Source organism: Malaclemys terrapin, chromosome 13 (genome assembly GCF_027887155.1).
Source record: "Malaclemys terrapin pileata isolate rMalTer1 chromosome 13, rMalTer1.hap1, whole genome shotgun sequence".
Lineage (NCBI taxonomy): Eukaryota > Metazoa > Chordata > Testudines > Emydidae > Malaclemys > Malaclemys terrapin.
Genome location: NC_071517.1, coordinates 45,160,035 through 45,179,496, shown reverse-complemented (window position 1 = coordinate 45,179,496; position 19,462 = coordinate 45,160,035). Strand labels below are relative to the sequence as shown.

General features: G+C 48.5%; 1 pseudogene; it reads right to left on the bottom strand.

The window, feature by feature from the left end:
- Positions 1-4,159: 4,159 nt before the first annotated feature.
- On the bottom strand, positions 4,160-15,949 carry LOC128847407 (zinc finger protein RFP-like; annotated as a pseudogene).
- Between the last annotated feature and the right edge of the window lie 3,513 nt (positions 15,950-19,462).

Genomic DNA, 19,462 nt, shown 5'->3' with positions numbered 1-19,462 from the left:
CCAACAAAAATTAAGGACACCACAATTCAAGTTAATAATGGGGCGACCAGCAGTGGGTATACTACCTCCTTGACTGTTCCCATCCTTAGTCCACTCCATACAAGAAAGGGAGCACTCTATAAAATTTGTATAAAACAAAGTTTTTGTACCAAGGTGCAAAGCTCTCCTTTCTTCTGCAGAATAAAGCAACTCCTCCTTATCCCTGTCTGGCTGTTATTGGCTCTCAGCTAGGTGGACCCGATATTTCGGTAACATCAGGATTCCAATAAGCTATTTAGATAATATTCATACACATTTCCCTGCACCTTTATTTTAGGATGACCAGGCAAGCTAGATCAGGTTGTAAATAAATCATTCTCAGAGAACATGGACATTTGCTTTTATCTTATCTACTAACGGTCCTTTCCAGTGAATTCGTTGCCCGTAAGTACCATAGTGGTAAGGCCTTTTCTATACTAGTAAAGTGCAAACCCATTTGTGGACACTTACATTGGTTTACACGTGGCTTACATCAAATACAGGACTTGGTCCAGGTGTTTTATATCATTGTAACTTAATTTGGTAAGGGATTTATTTCAAATAAGCCTAAATTAGTCTTGCTTGAGGTGTGACTGGAGGATCATAGTGATGTCGGTCTGTAAGGGATCTCGAGAGGTCATCTAGTCTTACCCCCTGTCCTGAGATTGAACCATGTAAATCTCGACCATCCCTGACAGGTGTTTGTCCAACTTGGTCTTAAAAACCTCCAATAAGTGGGATTCCACAACCTCCCTAGGTAACCAGTTTGATGCTTCACTATCCTTAAAGTTAGAAAGTTTTTCCGAATGTCTAACCTCAATCTCCCTTTCTGTAAACTGAGCCCATCACTCCTTGTCCTACCCTTGCTGGACATGGGGAACAATTGATCACTATCCTCTTTGTATCCGCCTTTTGCATAGTTGCAGACCATCATGTCCCCACTCAGCCTTCTCTTCTGTAGACGAAACAAGCCCAGTTCTTTCCTCCTTTCTTAATAGGTCTTGTTGGCTAAGTCTCTCATCATGTGCTCTGCTCTTGTCTGGACTCTCTTCAATTTGTTCACATCTTTCTTAAAGTGTGGTCCCCAGAATTGGATACAGAACTCTAGATGAGACCTCACCAGGGCCATGTAGAGTTGGGAATAATTATCTTAGAATCATAGAATCATAGAATATCAGGGTTGGAAGGGACCTCAGGAGGTCATCTAGTCCAACCCCCTGCTCAAAGCAGGACCAATTCCCAACTAAATCATCCCAGCCAGGCCTTTGTCAAGCCAGGCCTTAAAAACCTCTAAGGAAGGAGACTCCACCTCCTGTATCATATACCCAACACTCCCATTAGTACATCCAAGAATGAAATTTGCCTTTTTCGCAACAGCATCACAGTGTTGACTCATACTCCATTTGTGATCCACTATAACCCCCCAGATCCTTTTCTGAAGTACTGCCGCGTAGCCAGTTATTCCTCAGTTTGTGTTTGTGCATTTGATTTTTCCTTCCTAAATATAATGCTTTGCACGTGTCTTTATTGAATTTCATCTTGTTGATTTCAGACCAATTCTCCAATTTGTAAAGATCGTTTTGAATTCCTATCCTGTCCTTCAACGTGCTTGTCACTCCTCCCAACTTGTTGTCATCTGCACATTTTATACGTATACTCTCCACGGCTTGGAGCAGAGAGAGCCAGGCATGCCCCTGGGCAGGGGGTTGTCATCCTCTAGCAGGGAGGAATGCAGAAGAATGGCTTCTTTACTTTTTTTTTTAACTGAAAAAAATTATGAGTCTACTAGATGCCGGGGGGGGGGGGGGGGGGAATGCACCGGACAGGGCAGGAAACTGAATTTCTTTTCCTTTCTCTCTCTCCCCCCCCCAAAGGAATAAAATAAACACTTGCCTAACTACTTTTAAGGAGAACAGCAGTAACAAACTAAACAGTACTTATGTAGAAGGAAGTGAGGGGGGGTTCGCCCCTGCAGTGCTAAATAGCCTCGGGGTAGACCAGGAGGGAGGGAAGGCACATGCACTGGCTCAAAGGACACTGCTACCAAAAATCTCCGATTAGAGGCACAGGGGCGCACATACACCTACAGTGGAGCACCCCAGGGACACTACTCGAAGAAGAATAATTTGTTCTGGGTATTGAAATTATCCTGGCTGGTCTCTAATTCCCTTGATCTTCCTTTTTTCAGATAGGCAAACATAGTGCCTTTCTCCAGTCCTCTGGGATCTAACCAGTCCTCCACATGTTCTTGAAGATACCTGCTAATGGTCAAGATTGCTTCAGCTGGTTCCTACAGTGAAAATTCTTCAGGACCCACAAACTTAGATGTATTTAACTTATCTAAATAGTCTTTAATCTGTTCTTTCCCTATTTTGGTCTGAGATCTTTTCCGCTTGTTGTTAATATTAAGCATCTGGTCACAATTATCCCTTTTGGTAAAGACCAGAAGTAAAATAGGTATCCCACACTTGAGCCTTCAGAAGCGGTAGCACAGGTTAGAATTTTTTCATTGAAAACTGGCTTTTCAAGGGAAATTAAAAATGCGGTGGGAAATTTTTCATTCCTTTGAAATTCTTCAGTTTTTTTTATTAAACTAAATGACAAATTGTTTAATTTTTTTGAATCAAAACATGCTTTTGTGAGTCTTGGCTTCTGAAAAAGTGAAACAAACTTGGAATTGTGGGTGTGTCTGCTCACTTTTCTTTCTACCCCCTCCCCCCCCATTTTCCAATGGAAGGCAGAGAAAAGGCAGAGCGAAAAGTGTGGGTGGGGGGAATATAACAACCAAAGAACTGAAATGTTTTGTTAAGTTTGGTTTAATTTTTTTCAACTAAGGAAAAATTCCACAAAAATTGTCCAACAAAAACAGCATTTTAAAAATTTCCTTCAATTTTTTAATTTTTAAAATTAATTTGGCAGAGAAAATATTTTTCTCCTAGCTCTAAGAAGCAGAACCCGCCTTGGAGCCCTCAGAAAACATTGACTTGTAGTTTAATCATAAACAAAGTGAAATTTAGAATCATAGGCTTGGAAAGGACCTCATCTAGTCCAACCCCTGCTGAAAGCAGGACCAATCCCCAACTAGTTTTTTTTTTTTTACTCAAGATCCCTAAATGGCCCCCTCAAGGATTGAACTCACAACTGTGGGTTTAGCAGGCCAATGCTCAAACCACTGAGCACCCCCTTGTACCCTAACTGACACTCATTAGCCCAACTTTATAACACAATCTGCCAATATTAGCCCTGCCATAAACACTGTGTAAGGGAACAATCACTTCAACATCTTAATTATTTCACTTTTGCTGGAAAAGGAACGATTCCTCGTTTGAGTTTTGGGATTACACAGGGTATTGAGTAGTTTATTCTGATAAGAGAGCTCACAGCACCGGGTATTTAAAGGCTAAATCCCTCTGAAACATCTGGCCCACAGATCAGTGTCCGATCCCTCACTTGCCTCTGTGTCAGGAACTGCAGATCTCAAGTGCTGGCCCACAGGGCGCTTAGGAGCTCTTCAGTCTGAATCCACCACCCAGTGTCCTGCTCACGCTGCTAGAATAGCCGCTGAAGGGGAGCAGAGGACTCCAGTCCTGGGCTCTGATTGGTGGAACCCTGGGGGGCCCGACGGGTCCCCAGCCTCTGTGTCCCCCAAGCCAAGGGGCAGGACGTTGTCTGTGCCGCTGGGTCCTCCCTGCTCAGCTCTGCTTCCCCTGCGATACCTGCCCCTGATCCCCTGGTAACCTCTCCCCACATGACGCCTGGTTTGCTCTCTGGTCTATCCCCCCTCCCCCCAGTCGCTTCAGCCAGGACCCTCCCCTGCTTCCCCCTCCCCCCAGGCTCTTCAGCCAGGCCTCCCCCCTGCTCTCCCCACCCAGCCCCTTCAGCCAGGCCTCCCCTCTGTTCTCCCGCCCCAAGTTAAGGGGTCTCTCCTTGGCCCTCTGCTGGGTCCCTCCCAAAGGGGAGCTCCCTCCTTCCTTGGTTGGACCCCGCCCCACGCCACACAGAGTTGGCCTCCCAGGAGCACAGAGACCAGCCTAGAGCCTCACACAGACCTCCACAGCCACAGAGCTATGGGTAGAGCATCACCCCCCTGCAGCCCTGTCTGTGCGGGGGGAGACTGGCTGAGTCCTCCAGGTCATAGAGATCAGGAGGGTGGGGGCTCGAGGAGCTGCACCCTAGCCTTAGTCTGGAAGAGCGGGACAGTAGTGCTAACCCGGAAGAACGGACGGATTCTCTTCCCGGAGAAAGAGGCCTCCAGGAAAGAGAAGATCGGGTCCCCGGTACCAGCATCGAAAAACTCCACCCGGCCCCCTTCGTAGTCCAGATAAACCCCGATCCTGCGGGGTGCTGAGCTTGGGGACAAGGAGATGCGCTGCACAGGGGACGAGAGAGCCTGGTACCAATCCTCCCAGCCCTGCACAGCCCAGATCCCTACATCAGGGTTAGGGCTGATCCGGCCCTTCCTCCTCACAGACTCTCTGGCCACCCCCACAGCACAGACTCCCAATTTCTTCATCTCCACCTCCACCTCCCAGTAATGTCGGCCTGAGGTGAATCCCTCACAGCCCAGCACACAGCGCATAGTGTCAAATCTCTCAGGGTTGTCGGGCAGATCCTGTGGTCTGAGTCCCCATCTCACACTTCTCCGATCCGCAGACAGGATGAGTCGGGGATGGGCCGTGTCTGGATCCAGAGTCACGTTGGCTGCAGAGAGAGAATCAGAGCATGAGGGGCAGAGCTCAGCCCTGGGGCAGGGTCTGATCGTGTCAGTGACAGAACCTGCCCCAGCTGGGGAGTGAACCAGGCAACCTCCTGCCTCCAGGATTTACCCAGATCTGCCTGGGGAGCAGCGCTGAGATCTCAGCCATGTGCTGGGGGATTCACACCCCGACAGAGCCAGTTCAGGGACAGAGTGAAAGGATCAGCTCCGCTGAGCCAGGCCCCAGACCCAGCGTCTGAGTCTCAGTGATTCCATCCTTGTGCTTGGGGGAAAGACGAGGGGGGTTAGAGGGAGGTGGGTTTAAGCCACCTGTGTCCTTCCTTTAGTCTCCCTGGCCCCTCGTTACAGGGGCCTCAGGGCTGCAAAGCAGAGAGCAAATAGAGTGTGATGCCTCCTGTCTATGCCCCCAGCATAGCCGTCCCTTGGGTAGGGCGATTCGGGGCGACCGCTCCGGGTCCCGCGCTTTGGGGGGCTAGTGCGATTGGTTGGCGCGGTCGGTCCCGGAAGAGATGAATCCATCACTTGCACCCCAGACGCCGCAGTCCCCTAGGGCCAGCCCTGGCCCCCAGCATGGCCCCAAACCCACTCCTACAATAATGGCTGGGGGCAGAGTTGATAAAGAGCCCCTATGCCAGGGGTCTCAAACACGCGGCCCGCGGGGTTATTTTCTGCGGCCCGTGAGCTCCTTGTGGCCCCCGCACCCTTCCCCAGCGTGGCTCCGGCCCAACATGCACCGGGGGCAGGGCAGGCTCCCTGCCTGTCCTGCCCCCGCGCGCTCCGGGAAGTGGCCGGAACCTGGGGAAGGAGGGGAGCAGGGGTGTGTGCGGCTGTTGCTTCAGGCACCGCCCCCAGCAGCTCCCATTGGCCGGGAATGGGGAACCGCAGCCAATGGGAGCTGCTGGGGGCAGTGCCTGAAGCAACAGCCACACACACCCCTGCTCCCCTCCTTCCCCAGGGTCCGGCCACTTCCCGGAGCGGCGCGGGGGCAGGGCAGGCAGGCGGGGAGCCTGCCCTGCCCCCGGTGCGTGTCGGGCTGGAGCCCGCCCCCCAAATCCCTCCTGCAGCCGAACCCCCTGCCCTGACACCCCTGCTGCACCTTGCACCCCTACCCCCTACCCTGAGCCCCCTGCCGCACCCTGCACCCTGACTCCCTGCCGCACCCCTCACCCGTCCTGCACCCCACACTCCAGCTCCCTGCCCTGAGCCCCTGCCACACCGCACACCCCTCCTGTACCCACTGGGGGTAGGGAGGGGGCGGAGTTCGGGTGGGGATTTCGGGGAAGGGGTTGGAATGGGGGCAGAGAATGGGTGGGAAGAGGTGGGGCAGAGACGGAGCCTTATGGAAGGGGTGGATTGGGGGTGGGGTCGAGGGTGGCGGGGGGAGGTGTCAGTAAATGCGGCCCTTGGGCCAATGTACTAGTCCTCATGTGGCCCTCGTGGTCATTTGAGATTGAGACCCCTGCCCTATGCCAACTTCACATGGATGGGGGGAGGGGGGGCTCCCTTGCACCAGAGCTATTTTCTGGGGACTGTTTCCAGGCACATTAAGGCCCCTTTGCTCTGACAGAGCAGCACAAAAGGGCCTGACAATCAGGCCCTGGAATCTTTCCCCACCTGCACCCACCTCTCCCCACAGATGTGATTAGAGACCCTGGTATCATAGGAGGCTCCCAGCAGATTACAGGGAATCCAATGTCCCCCTGTGCAATGATGCGACTCTGCACAGCCCGTCTCCTTGCAGAGCCCCCCCAACGATCAGCCAGCTGAGCACTAGAAAACCTGCTTTTACAGAGACCCCCCTGACCCCCCAGGACTGTGTGGAGCTGTGGGGGGGTGAGGACACCGCACACTTACTGAACGGCTGCTCGGCTTGTGCTGGGCTATCGGGGACTTTCCAAACCCCACACTGCCGGCCCCAGGGCTATGCAATGGCTAATACAGCATTGCCGACTTCAAGGGATCAAATCTCATGAGATTGGCCCAATAATCATGACATGTTTAAAGGATTCTATTGTGGTTTCTAGGTCAGTCTCTGGATGTTTGAACTCCCCTGACCCCTCCCCAGGGTGTGTGCATGTGACAATCAGTGTCGCCCACTCGCCCACATGTCCTGGGGAAGGGGATTTTGGCTCCTGCTGCAGGAGCTCTCACCCCCCATCTGCCCGTCTCCTGCCCAGCAATTAATCCTGTTCCCCAGCCCCCATCAGTTCTGTCCCCATCCAACCCCCCATTCAGTCCCCCAATCCCCATCATCACCCCCCATCAGTTCAGCACCCCTACCCCACCGCCCTCAGTTCACCCTCGCAGCACTCACCCTATCTGCTCAGAACCCACCAGCAATCCAGCCCCCCCAGCCCGTCAGCCCCCCGCTCACTTCAGGCCCCCTGCAGCCCTCAGGCCATAATAAAGCCCTCCCAGCCTCACCTCTGCTCCTCCTGGGGTTCTTCACCTTCCCTAGGCCTGGGGGCTACAGTGGGGGCCCCTCTCCCACTTCCCAGGCTGGCAGGGGAGCAGCCGCACTGGGGTGGTGACAGCGGGAGCCCCAGCCGTGCCCAGGGCAGGTGACAGGATTTCTAAGTAAAATTAAGCCTCATTTTTAGAACTCTCAAATGTCGGGATTTTTTTTCAGCCACAGCTGAGAGTTCTATCGCGAGATCATGAGTGGGGCTTAATTTTACTCAGAAATCGCATCTCTCACGATTAATTCGTGAGAGTTAGCATGTCTGTGAATATCTGAAACCAACACATCGTTCACAGACAGACCAATGCACAGAAACTTTTTCACTGATTAGCATTCAATCAAGTTTAAATCTGCCCCTGTTTTTTCAACTTATTTGCATGCCTTAGGCCAGGGGTTCTCAAACTGGAGGTTGGGACCCTCAGGGGGTCACAAGGTTACTACAAGAGGCGTCACAAGCTGTCAGCCTCCACCCCAAACCCCGCTTTGTCTTCAGCATTTATAATGGTGTTAAATATGTTTAAACATGTTTTTAATTTATGGGGGAGTCGCACTCAAAGGTTTTGAACCGGATCCTAGCTGCCGGCCCTGTGCCCTGGCTGCCGGACCCCTGCCCAGGGGGTTCCCGTCTGCTGGTCCCGCACCCGGGACTCTGCTCCAGCCCCCAGCTATGGGCCCAGCCTCAGTCCCCTTAGCCCTGTCCGCATCCTGCCGCCCCCCCCAGAGCCAGAGCCAGAGGCATGGCCAAGTCTTGGCCCCAGCTCTGGGGAGAGGGGGGCACAGACAGGGGTAATGGGAGTGCCAGGTAAAAAGTTTGGGGACCACTGGCTTTCAGCACCCCTCAGAGATTCCCCCAGCTCTGTCACTTATCAGTGTAATATATGTGAGAAAATTCCCCAGGTGATTGTTTATTACCTTTGAATTTCTTCATTCTGGTCTCCAGAGATGCATTTCTTTGAGAAAGGTCACAGGTTCTTCCTTTCAGGTCAGAAGAAAAGGCCACTGGGTTCTGAAACGTCTCTGTCTCGCATCTGAAGAACAACCCAGTGTTACTCGTTGTGGCGTTTGTTCAGATTTGTGTTTTACTAACATGTGTTTTACTCCAGTGAATGGTTGTAGCTCAGCAAACCCTGGAGGATTAAAGTCTCTGTTGCCCCAGGAATAGGTCCAATCCCAGCTTGGACACTACAAGCTTCCCCTTCATTTTGGTGAGACTGATACTGGAAAACTGCCTCCAGTTCTGGTGTCCCCATTTTAAAATGGAGGTTGAAATACTGGAGACGGTGCAGAGAAGACCCACAAAACTGATTTGAGGGCTGGTAAAAACGCCTTGCACTGAGAGACCCCTGGCACTTGAGTGTGGGGTATAAATACCGTCATGGGGAGAACAGACTTGGTACTAAAGGGCTCCTCAGTTTAGCAAACAAAGGCACAACAAGGACCAATTGCTGGAAACTGAAGCCAGAGAAATTCCAATGGGAAATCAGACAGACATTGATAACAGTGCGGGTGGATTAACCATTGGAAGAAATTGCCAAGGGAAGTGGTGGATTCTCCATTTCTGGACAGGGGCGCCAGAACAGGGGGGCCATGGCCCCATCACTTTTAAAAGTGGGAGAGCTCTGCTCTCTCCCTTTGTACCTGCCTTAAAAGGAAGTGATGGGGGCAGGGGGTGGAGAGGAGTGAGCAGGGGCTGGGGTCTCAAAGGAAGAGGTGGAGCAGGGGTGGGGCCATAGTTTGGGCACTGGTGGCCCCCCCTCTTCTAGGGAGCTTCAGGTGTTACTGTTTGTTGATGTCTTTAAATCTAGCTTCAAGCGTTACTCTCTGTTGATATCCGTAAATCAAGACTGAATGGCTTTCTGGAAGGTCCTTTAGTCAACACATGTTAAGATTTAGTCAAATACAAGTTATTGGGCTGAATACAGGAATAACTGGGTGAAATTTAAGGACCTGTGATACCAAGGCACCGACTCCGTGGGTGCCCCAGGTTGCACCCCGGGAACCCGTCACACTAATGTAAATCTCCCTTGTTGCAAATTAAACCAATTACTTCTTGTTCTGCCTGGACAGTGGGACCAGGGAGACTCTACACCCCAGAAGGGGAAACCATTTAGTGACCTGGCTGGAGGATTAGTCATGAAGAGGAAGCTGCAGCTCCTGGAGTGAGAGATGAGGCTGCAGAGTGAGAGAGAGACAATGGGGGAGAGACGGCAAGGGGAGGGGTTGGCCCTGGAAGAGAGCTAATCCCCAGAACAGCCAGGAGGAGGCACCACCTGCGGTGAATACAGCAAACTGGGACAACATCCCACAATGACATTTGCCTTTTTCACAACAGCATCACACTGCCGACTCCTTCAATGTGTGATCCACTGGAACCCCCAGATGTTTTTCTGCAGTACGGTTGCCTCCCCAGTTATTCCTCATTTTGTAGTTGTACATTTGATTTTTCCTTCCAACGTGCAGCACTTTGTCTTTATTGAATGTCCCCTTCAATCGATTTTAATCCTTCCTCCCTTCGCCCTTTGTCTCTTGTGTCTATTTAGACTGTAAACTCCTTGGGGCAGGAACTGTCTCTGTGTGTCTGTGCAGCACCCAGCAAGTTGGGCCCTGGTTTTGCCTTGAGCCTCTAGGCACTGCCATAGTACTACTGATAATAGCAAATTATAAACTCCTTAGAGCAGGGAATGTCTTTTCCATCATATCTCTTGCCACCCCAAGCATTGTGACACAGCTCACTGCATAAACATAGAATTATAGAATATCAGGGTTGGAAGGGACCTCAGGAGGTATCTAGTCCAACCACCTGCTCAAAGCAGGACCAACCCCCAACTAAATCATCCCAGCCAGGGCTTTGTCAAGCCTGATCTTAAAAACCTCTAAGGAAGGAGATTCCACCACCTGCCTAGGTAACCCATTCCAGTGCTTCGCCACCCTCCTAGTGAAATAAGAAAAAAACCGCTCATTGAATAGTCATCAGATGGCCCTGACTTTCCATCCCTACCCACCTAGGTGGAGTTTGGAGTCAATGACCTAGAATTGAAAACCTCATTCTCCATCCCCAATCTCCTGAGGTCTCCATTCCACCAGCTACACTACAAATCCATATCCCGTCTGTAGGTAAATCACTCTTTTCTCACGCTGCTCTATTCTGGAGTCTTGTCAAAATGACAACAGCCCCAAGATTAGATTTAACGGCGGGACATTGGGAACCAGCCCCACACTCTGCACTGCTGGACCCTGGGGAGCCAGGCCTCATGTTTAAAATCCCTTCCCTGCATTGGGGAGTGAAAGGGAGAGTGAGAAGGAGCCACGTACCTGCTCAAGGTGTCTTTGATATCCTAGAGGAAAAAGATAAAAGGAAATTCAGTCCCATCTCTCATACTAAGGGTCCCCCGTGCTCTGGAGGGGACTCGCTTTGTCTTCACAATTAGAGGTTCAAAGAGAAATGATTTGTTATTTATTAATTTTGCAAACAAAAACATTACATGTGCTGCCTTTGCGCCTTTGGAGAAGTGCTCTGACTGCAGGATCTGGGCCCAGGATGTTTGCATAAGGAGGCACACAGGCTCTTTGTGTAATGACATTTGGAAAACCAGCTGGCACACATGGAATCAGAGGGCTGAGTCTTGCGATGTGTTGAACAATGATCTTCCTAACCACTCACAGGTTTGTAGAAAGCAACAGAGGGTCCTGTGGCATCTTTAAGACTAACAGAAGTATTGGAGCATAAGCTTTCGTGGGTGAATGCCCACTTCATCAGACGCCAAAGTGGGTATTCACCCACGAAAGCTTATGCTCCAATACTTCTGTTAGTCTTAAAGGTGCCACAGGACCCTCTGTTGCTTTCTACAGATCCAGACTAACACGGCTACCCCTCTGATACTTGACTCACAGGTGTGAGGAAGATCCCCTCCTGCAGACTCCAGTGGGTCCAGAGGGGGGATGCCCCCAGGCTGTGCTGCCCCCGTGCTGTAAACTCTCTCCCCACTCACCCACAAATATTCTGAAGGCCCGTCCTGTGGGCTTCTTGACATTCACAGGAAGTTGGGGCTGGGTGAGAACAATGGGTGTGGGGTACAGAGTAACACAGGGCCATTCACTATCCTACATCCCAAGTTCAATGCAAGAAACCTGAGGAGTGAAGAATGCTGCTCACAGCAGATACTGGTCACAACAAAGAATCTGACCCTATATATCAGCTAGAGAAGTCCAGGATGCTACATTTTATTTCTCACCATTTCTTCTTTTTTTGCTAATTAAAGGCATTATTTGAAAAATAAAATTATTAGAAGGCTTTTTTGGAGTTCTAATGACTACTTACACTTTCAGGCTACCCTAAGTAATGAATAGCTTCCCTATCTAACTTCAGTTCTGGCAGACAAAATCACGACAAACACAATCTTCTGCTTCTCAGTTTCTAGCTGTTTCTGAAATGACAAGATACGAACAGGAAAAGCACAGGTCAAGGACAAGAATGTGGTGTGAGTAATGGGACATTTTATGCACGAGGCAGCATGTCATTGCAACCCCACAGAATTTAACTTCTGACATTTTATGGAGAACATACTCTATGCTCAGTAGACAGAAGATTTTTCCAGTAGATTTTCAAGAGTCCTAACTGGTGTTTAGAATATGAATTTTTCTTGCATGATTTGGATAATCTGTGATCAGTGGCTTCTAGAAAAGCAGATCCTTGTAACAACAGGAAGCACAGCAGGTGTGGGATTCAGAACTGGACTGGCAAGGATTATTTTAGTAGAGGAAACAGCAGAACCCAAACTAAGAAGCACTAGACTTGAACTGGGGAACACATGCTGTCCACAAAATACATAGAGACATAAAGGGCCTTTAAAAAAAGTACTAAAATTTGAGCTCCATTATTTGCTGTTATGAGTTCTGAAAACAGTTTTGGATACATAAAATTTGTCAGACCATAAATCTTGGATTTTAAGCCACACAGGGACCTGAGAACAAATTGGGCTGCTGGGAAGACCCCTTTTTGCACATGCAAATCTACGTTTGCAGGTTGTTTAGGAATGAGCAGATTTGAACTGGACAGAAGTCCATCAATTCATGGTGTTTCTGGAGCTCTCTCTGGCCCCTGATACCCTGGGAACAAGGAAATCAGACCAGATCTGGAACCCAGATCTTCTCCATGGCAATGTCTAGCAGCGATACCATTAAGGGCCTGATCCAGAGCTCATTGAACGGACCCGGAGTATTTCCAATGACGTCCTTGTGCTTTGTCTTAGGCACTAAGTGACTAGCCTCCTCCTCTGGGGAGCAGATTCCTAGAGCAGCTGCATGGATTGGCCAGCTGTAGTTATCTCTGTTGAAAGTCTTTGGGCAAAAAATTGGAGGGGGGTGGTGGAATTTGCAAAAATAATTGAAATTTCAAAGTTGTTTCCATTTCTCAGTTTTCAAAATGGAACTTCTTTTGATTTGTTTAAAAAAATATCTTGAAATGACTTTTGAAACATGTCCCACTTTTCTTTCTCTTGTTTCCCAAAATGGAACAAAATAATGTTCATTTCCCCCCGTTTTTCTTTTTAGCACTTCCTCTCTGTACCTCTTCAAAAGATCTCCCAGTTTTGAAAAAGTGATAAACAGGAAAAGAAAATCTGGAAATTTTTCATTTTAGTGGCACTCAGTAGAAAAAAGGACTAAAAAGAGAAAGAAAGAGATAAAAAACAAATATGAAAATTTTTAAAATGTTCAGCTTTTTAAAAGCAAAATGAAAATTTCAGTTTGAAATGACACAAAAATGTTTGTTTCATTTTGAAATTTCCTGTCAAAAATTTGAAAAATTTGTTGCAAGTGACTTTTTCCCATGAAAAAAGTTGTCTACTAAACCCCTTTTATCTGCAGGAAAAATTTTTTGTTTGAAAATTTTCAACCAGCTTTAGTTGAAAGACTAAAGGAGAAACTACTGTTAAGTAAACAAATTACACTCGAATTATCAGTGAAAATATCTGGATTATTAAAACTCTTTCTTTAATGCTGCATTTTCCTGCTTACTCTCAACTAAAGCAGAACAGTTTTTCTTTACAATGAGAAGAAATAAGTGATCATCTTACACGGATGAGACCATGTTACTCACTATTCCTCTGATGACACTCAGACTAAGCCGTGTATTGATAATGTCCCTGTGCACATTTGCTTCTGAGTAATAACGGCATCTACCAGCAGTTCCTGGCTTTTATTTTCCCCACTCAATTTAAATGAGAGAATCACTTCTCTCACTTTCTTCAAAATCTCCAAATGGCTCCGAATTTGGTGCTAACAAAAGAAAAAATGGTTTAGCTTTGGTTGTTTTTGAAGGATTTCCTCCATTTATTTAATTTGCAAGACACCTCACTTTTATAGCAGTTTCCCTCTCATGCAAATCTGTGCCAGCTTCAAACTCTGTCTGTGTCCATTAGTCCTTTGTGCTGCTTCCTTCTGGATGTTGTCCCAATGCTGTTCAAAGTGGGTGTTTTCAAAAGAAGGTGCTTGCTTCTGACCCCAGAGGCCGTCAGTATGTCTGCTCTTCTCTAGTCAGTCCACTTGACAAGTTTTATTGTTCTTGGGTCTGGCTCCCAGCCCCTCTTCAACAGTTGCAGCTTTCTGGAGGTGCTGCCTCCCGCCTTCCTCATCCACACCTCATTCATTCAACAGGGCAACTGATTGGGGCGGGGGGGAGATCTTATTCTACTCTTAAGAAAGAGACATTTTTCTTCTATCTTATTCTATCCTTAGGGGCTATAACATTATACCAAGATTCAGTACGAAGTTTCTACATAATAATATGATACAAAGCCATATACCAAGGCTCATCAGTACAAGGTTTCTATATGAGGCTTTGATACAAAGTTTCATGAAAACAGAGGTTGCATGGCACATAAGTAGGCTCAGAATAGGCCACTAACCTCCTAGGTCCCTATCATTGTTGTCAGTCACTGAGCTGGGAGTGTGTGTTGCTTAAATGCAATACATTATTCTACTTTAATCATCCCACTCTATCATCCATTGCCTCTCGACAATTGTCCAGTCGGTGTGTGTCTCACCCGTAACTCTAATCTGATTTGCACAAAGCTTTGCAGAAGATTTAAGAAAACCTAATGTTCACAGGTGCGCAAATACAATAAAATAGATTGTTTAGTCTTTTTTCTCCAGTGCGTGTAGTTTAGTTTCTATGTATAAATTGGGACACTTTCACTGCAAGAAGCACTGGACATTTTAAGAAATCCTATAAAAGACAAAATATCGACTCTCCCAGCTTCTAAGCCAAAAAATGGACAGCTGCTTGCATATAGTTATGAAGGGAAAAAGGACAAAAAAGATGACTGGAGGTTTGATCAATACAAATGGATCCACAGAGGAAGACATCTTTTCCTAACAGGGGGAGTCTCTGGTAAGGAAGAGATATTTCCAAAGACTGATCCATACAGATGAGGTTTTGTGTCATTGATACGGATATGAAGTTCTTGATTGAAATGTGGACAAAGTGATTGTTCATTATTTGGGTCAAGAAGAAACACCTGACCCATGTGTGCCCTACAGGAATAGGAGAAAATATCCCTTGAGATCTCATGGTCGTACAATGCCATCTGTACTGTCAACAGTTGTGGAGCAGAAACATTTAGGCCTCTCTAAAAATTACCAGTGAAAAATAACAGACTCTAATGTCACAGCTGCATGTATGAGAGCGACTCTTCCCACAACTACACAAGAAATAAAAAATAATGTATGGAAAAGAGAAAAGCAGAAATCAGTCCCAATGCTTAGTGATGTGTATGACCTTCACTGTCCCCTGGAAGGGTTTGTGTGTCAGTTCTGCCAGGTCCCTGAAATCTCTGCAAGTTGGGATCTTCCAGACGTTATGGGTATTTTTAAGAGGTGACAGTCATTGAAGCCAACTACACTTGTTTCATACGCCACATTTCAGCCAGGAGACTTTTCCTCTCCCGCTTCATGCGCCACTTTTCAGGAAAATCCACCAGTTCCTGTGGCTGCACTGATTCATGACAAGTGCACAACACATGCACACAAGATGTTTTTTTCATTTCTAGCATAACGTGTGTCCCAGGTCAGCAGCAGTCGCACAGTAATAGTACTGGGCTATAGGTTATACATTTCATCCCTGGGCAATTCAGAACTGACTTTTCTGGGACCTTATTGGTGTTAAAAATGGTTTGGGGCCAGAACAGGTTAAGAACAGTGTGTTATAAGTCTGTTCTCATTGCTAAAGTATTGTTTGTAAGGGGGTCTAACCGTATCCGCTGGTTTTTGCCTTTTTTTAAAAATTAAAATGCCGTTCCTGGCCGTTCCAGCTTTTACACCGTCCCGTGATTTCTTACCTTGTAATCCTCGGCAGACTCCTCTATGGGAACCGCAGTGTGTTCTTTGTGATCTCCGGATAGATGGCAAACCCTACAGATGGGTGTTTGTTCCACTTGACAGAAGACATCTAAAGCCCTCTGGTATTTATCACACACTGTTTCAACTTCTGGTTCTTTTGCTGACTCCAGTGTAAGTTTTCTGGAAGCTTCTACAATATTCCTTAGCTTTCTGTTTGGTCTGAAGTTTCTCTGGGAAAAGGTTTCTTTGCACTCAGGACAGGGGAAGTTTGTACTCAATGCCTCCCAGCACCGAGTGATGCAGGCCTGGCAGAAATGGTGCCCACAATCTAGAGACACTGGGTCTTTAAAATAATCTAGACACAACGAACAAGTCAGTTCACCTAGGAACAGTTGTGCTAGATTCGGAGCAGCCATGGCTGGTTCTGCAGGGAAGAGAGGAATTTACTTTCCTTTTATTGTTCACAGCAAACAGGCGTTTCCTAAGTATACGTTGCCATATGTTACTCTTGGGAGGCTGGTAACTCCTTCTGGTCTGAGTTAGCCCCTGGAGGAAGCACCAGGACAGACTGTGGAGTGGCAGCACCTGACGCTGTTGGTCCCTGCAATGGTGCAGCACAGCCACTCTGCAGAACAGCTGATTGAAAAACAGCACCTGCCACATCCACACCCAGCTCCATACAGCGTTTCTTCACGCCATCGCTGGGTCACTGTGTTGTGGGACTCCAGAGGGACCTACAGCCTAGCTCATGGCACAGCTCTCTGCAGCAGGTGGTTCTGGGAAAATTTACAAAGTGTTGTGGGCTGCCAGTGGTATTCCAGCCTTTAGAAGGAGGATCCTAGAGTCATGCCCCTTCCCATCTAACCAATGACTGGGGCAGTAACCATCTTTTTTTCTGCTCAGTGTTTGCCCTCTGTGGTTGATACAATAATTTCTAGATATCATCTTCCGAGCCAGGTTCCCACAGGCCAGCAGGGGATATACACATGGTCTGCGACTGTGGAAGACGGAAAACAGATAGCTAGAACAATGGGGGCCGGAGTCACTGCCTGATTCTCACCAACTGCCACATGAAAACATGTTGATATCTTGTTCCAAGGGCTTTGCAGGAGGCACAGACGGGCTTCTTAGCCTCCATCGAACTTCTGCAAAGTCCTGGTCGGCAAAGCTATTCCAAGTGACAAAAAGGCCTGGTGGATCTGTGTTGCTCCCAGTGACGTATGCAATCAAGTAGTTTTCACTGTGAGGGGGTTTTAACCCATTTCTCAGAAAATAACATGCAGATTCAGACCAAATGTTCAGACTCCAGAGCAGTGGACTTATCTGTGGGGGGACAAACGCTGTCATCTCTGCTTGAGTGCGAGCCACTGTCACTTGCCAAGGGAGTGGAAGTTCCTACTGCTCTTTGGGTTATAACCCATGAATTATTCTCTAATAAAATCCAGCTGGGAGACATTGGGGCTATTATCAGAAGAGATTTAGGGCAAGGAAGCAACCAATCAGCCCTTACTAAAGAAATCATTTTTTGACAGTGAAAATCTTCTCAGTTATTGCCCTGTCTATTATCTCCTTTTTAAGGGAAAGTTCATCCAGAATCTGCTGTCAAGGCCACTCTAGTGCTCCTTGTGCGAGTGTAGTCGCGCCACCAGCGCTGCGAGAGAGAGCTCTCTCAGCGCTGTATGTACTCCACCTCTCCGAGGGGAATAGCTTGCAGCGCTGCAGGCTCTGATTACATTGGCACTTTCCAGCGCTGCACTCGCTGTGCTGGGGGGGGCGTTTTCACACCCCTGAGCGCAGCAAGTTGTAGCGCTGTACAGCCCCAGTGTAGCCAAAGCCTGACTATGGTGAATTGTAACTCATAGCGCTACACTCGAGTGGCTTTGTCCTTTTCTTTCCAGGAGGATCCCATTGATAGTGCTTGGCAATGTTCTGTCTGCCCTGAGAACTTTTTCATGCAGGCTGCCACAAGCTTCTACTCTTAAGTTAAGGAGAGACATCTCTGAGCTGCTCTTCCAACTGTTAAAACAACACAAGCCATTCAAGTTTGCACCTTGTGTTGGGAGGTTTCATTTTGAGGATAAAGCTAATATGTTAAGTAAACATTATCGTGCGTGGCAGGAGTTTATGGGCATTATAATTTCATCTAACCTTATCACTGCTAATCTGAAAGCTAAAGTCCAGCCCATCCCTATTCTTGGAGAAGGGTGACTCTATAATGTATGGAACATTACAAAACAACATTAGGAAGTCCTGTGTTCTGATTGGCCATTAGATATCATGTGGTGACATACATTGCAACCCCACGCAGTATCTTTGGTGACCACCGTATTACATTTCTGAAAGGTTTATGTATGATTGTGTCTTCCTCCATGGGGGAGGGTCCCACAAGTCCTCCAGGAACTCGAAAGGGAGTGTGGGTGGGAGAGGGACTAAGGGGAGTCACTGAATACTTAAACAGCCCCCAGAGGTGCCAACTGCTTCAAGTCTCCACTCTTGTGATAGGGCCACAGGGCCTCCCCTTTCACACACCCCACACCCTGTGCCGCCAGCAGAAAGGGGTGTCAAAGCTTTAACTGAATGAGGGAGGTAGAGTGGGTTCAACTACTCAACCTTCTTCAAAATACTCTGCGTCGGGTCCCTCACAGCCGCCCATGTTTTAACACAAGCGTAGCAGCCTGGGGCAGGTGCGGATTTGCAGAGGAGGCGTCTTCCTAGTGCAGGGCTGAGGTGGCCCCCCTCACCATGGGGCCCCGCCCGCTGTTCCTCCTCTCCCCCCCCGATGCCCCATCCCCCGGCCAGGCCTGAAGCGGGCCACAGTAAGAGACCAGGGGGGCCATTTCAGATTTTGGTGGGGGGAGCAACTTTAACTGTGATTCCAGGAGCTACTTAGGCACCAGAAAAGGATAGAGGTTTTTTTTGCAGATTACTACTTAGAAATTAGCTGACAGGAAACTGTATCTAATTCCTGTTAGGACTGTCAATTAACTGCCATTAACACCTGTGATTAATGCACAGCACAATTAACGTGTTACTTTTTTAAACGCGCATTAATCGCAGACCCTCAGGGCGGGAGGGCAGCAGGAGCTGCTCCAAAAAACCTGTCTGGTCAGGAGCAGTAACACACTCCACCATGGGTGGGGGAGGACGGGAAGAGAAGAGGCTAGAGACACCTTGGGCTGGGGCTGACCCCTATGCTGACCCCCCCCCGAGCTCCATGCCTCCCCCGGCTGAGGCTGATCCCCTCCCCCCCCAGCTCTGCGCCACCCAGGGGTCAGCGCTGAAGCCAGCACCTCCCGCCAGCAGCAAATTTCCCCACTTTCGGCTGACCCCAGGCAGCATCCGCCCCCTCCGCTCTGCCTGGCAGCCGGGACAAACGCCCAGGTTTGGCAAAGAAGTAGGGATGGCCGGGACAGAGCTGGAAAAGGGGCCTGTCCTGGCCAAAATGGGAGGTATCATCACCTGGCGAGCTCAGCCTCCCAGCACCAGCCTCTTCCCCTCTGCTGTATGGTGAGTCCCTGAGGTAAAATCCACCCTGTGACGGTACCTCCCATCAGGCTTTATGGAAATATGCTTAGAATGTGTTTTATGCTACATATGCCATGTAACATATCTCCATAAAGGTTATGATCTACTGAATGTATGAATCCTATTTGTATGCATGTATTGAAGTTAGGAATGTTATGAATGTTGGCTGTGTACTGGCTTGTTTTCTAAATAACCGTAGTAGAGCATCCACTAGGTGCTGACTTTCCTGGTGGCCCAGGGTCTGTGAGGTCTGGTTTCCCTGTGGCCCCATTTACCTAAAGCCTGGACTTTCCGTGGCCCTTTTTCCCAGATGCCGGCTTTCCACAGCACCTGATTTCCTGAGGCCGGGTTACTCTGAGGCCCCATGTCCCTCATGCCGACCACCCTCATCACCGGCATCCCCT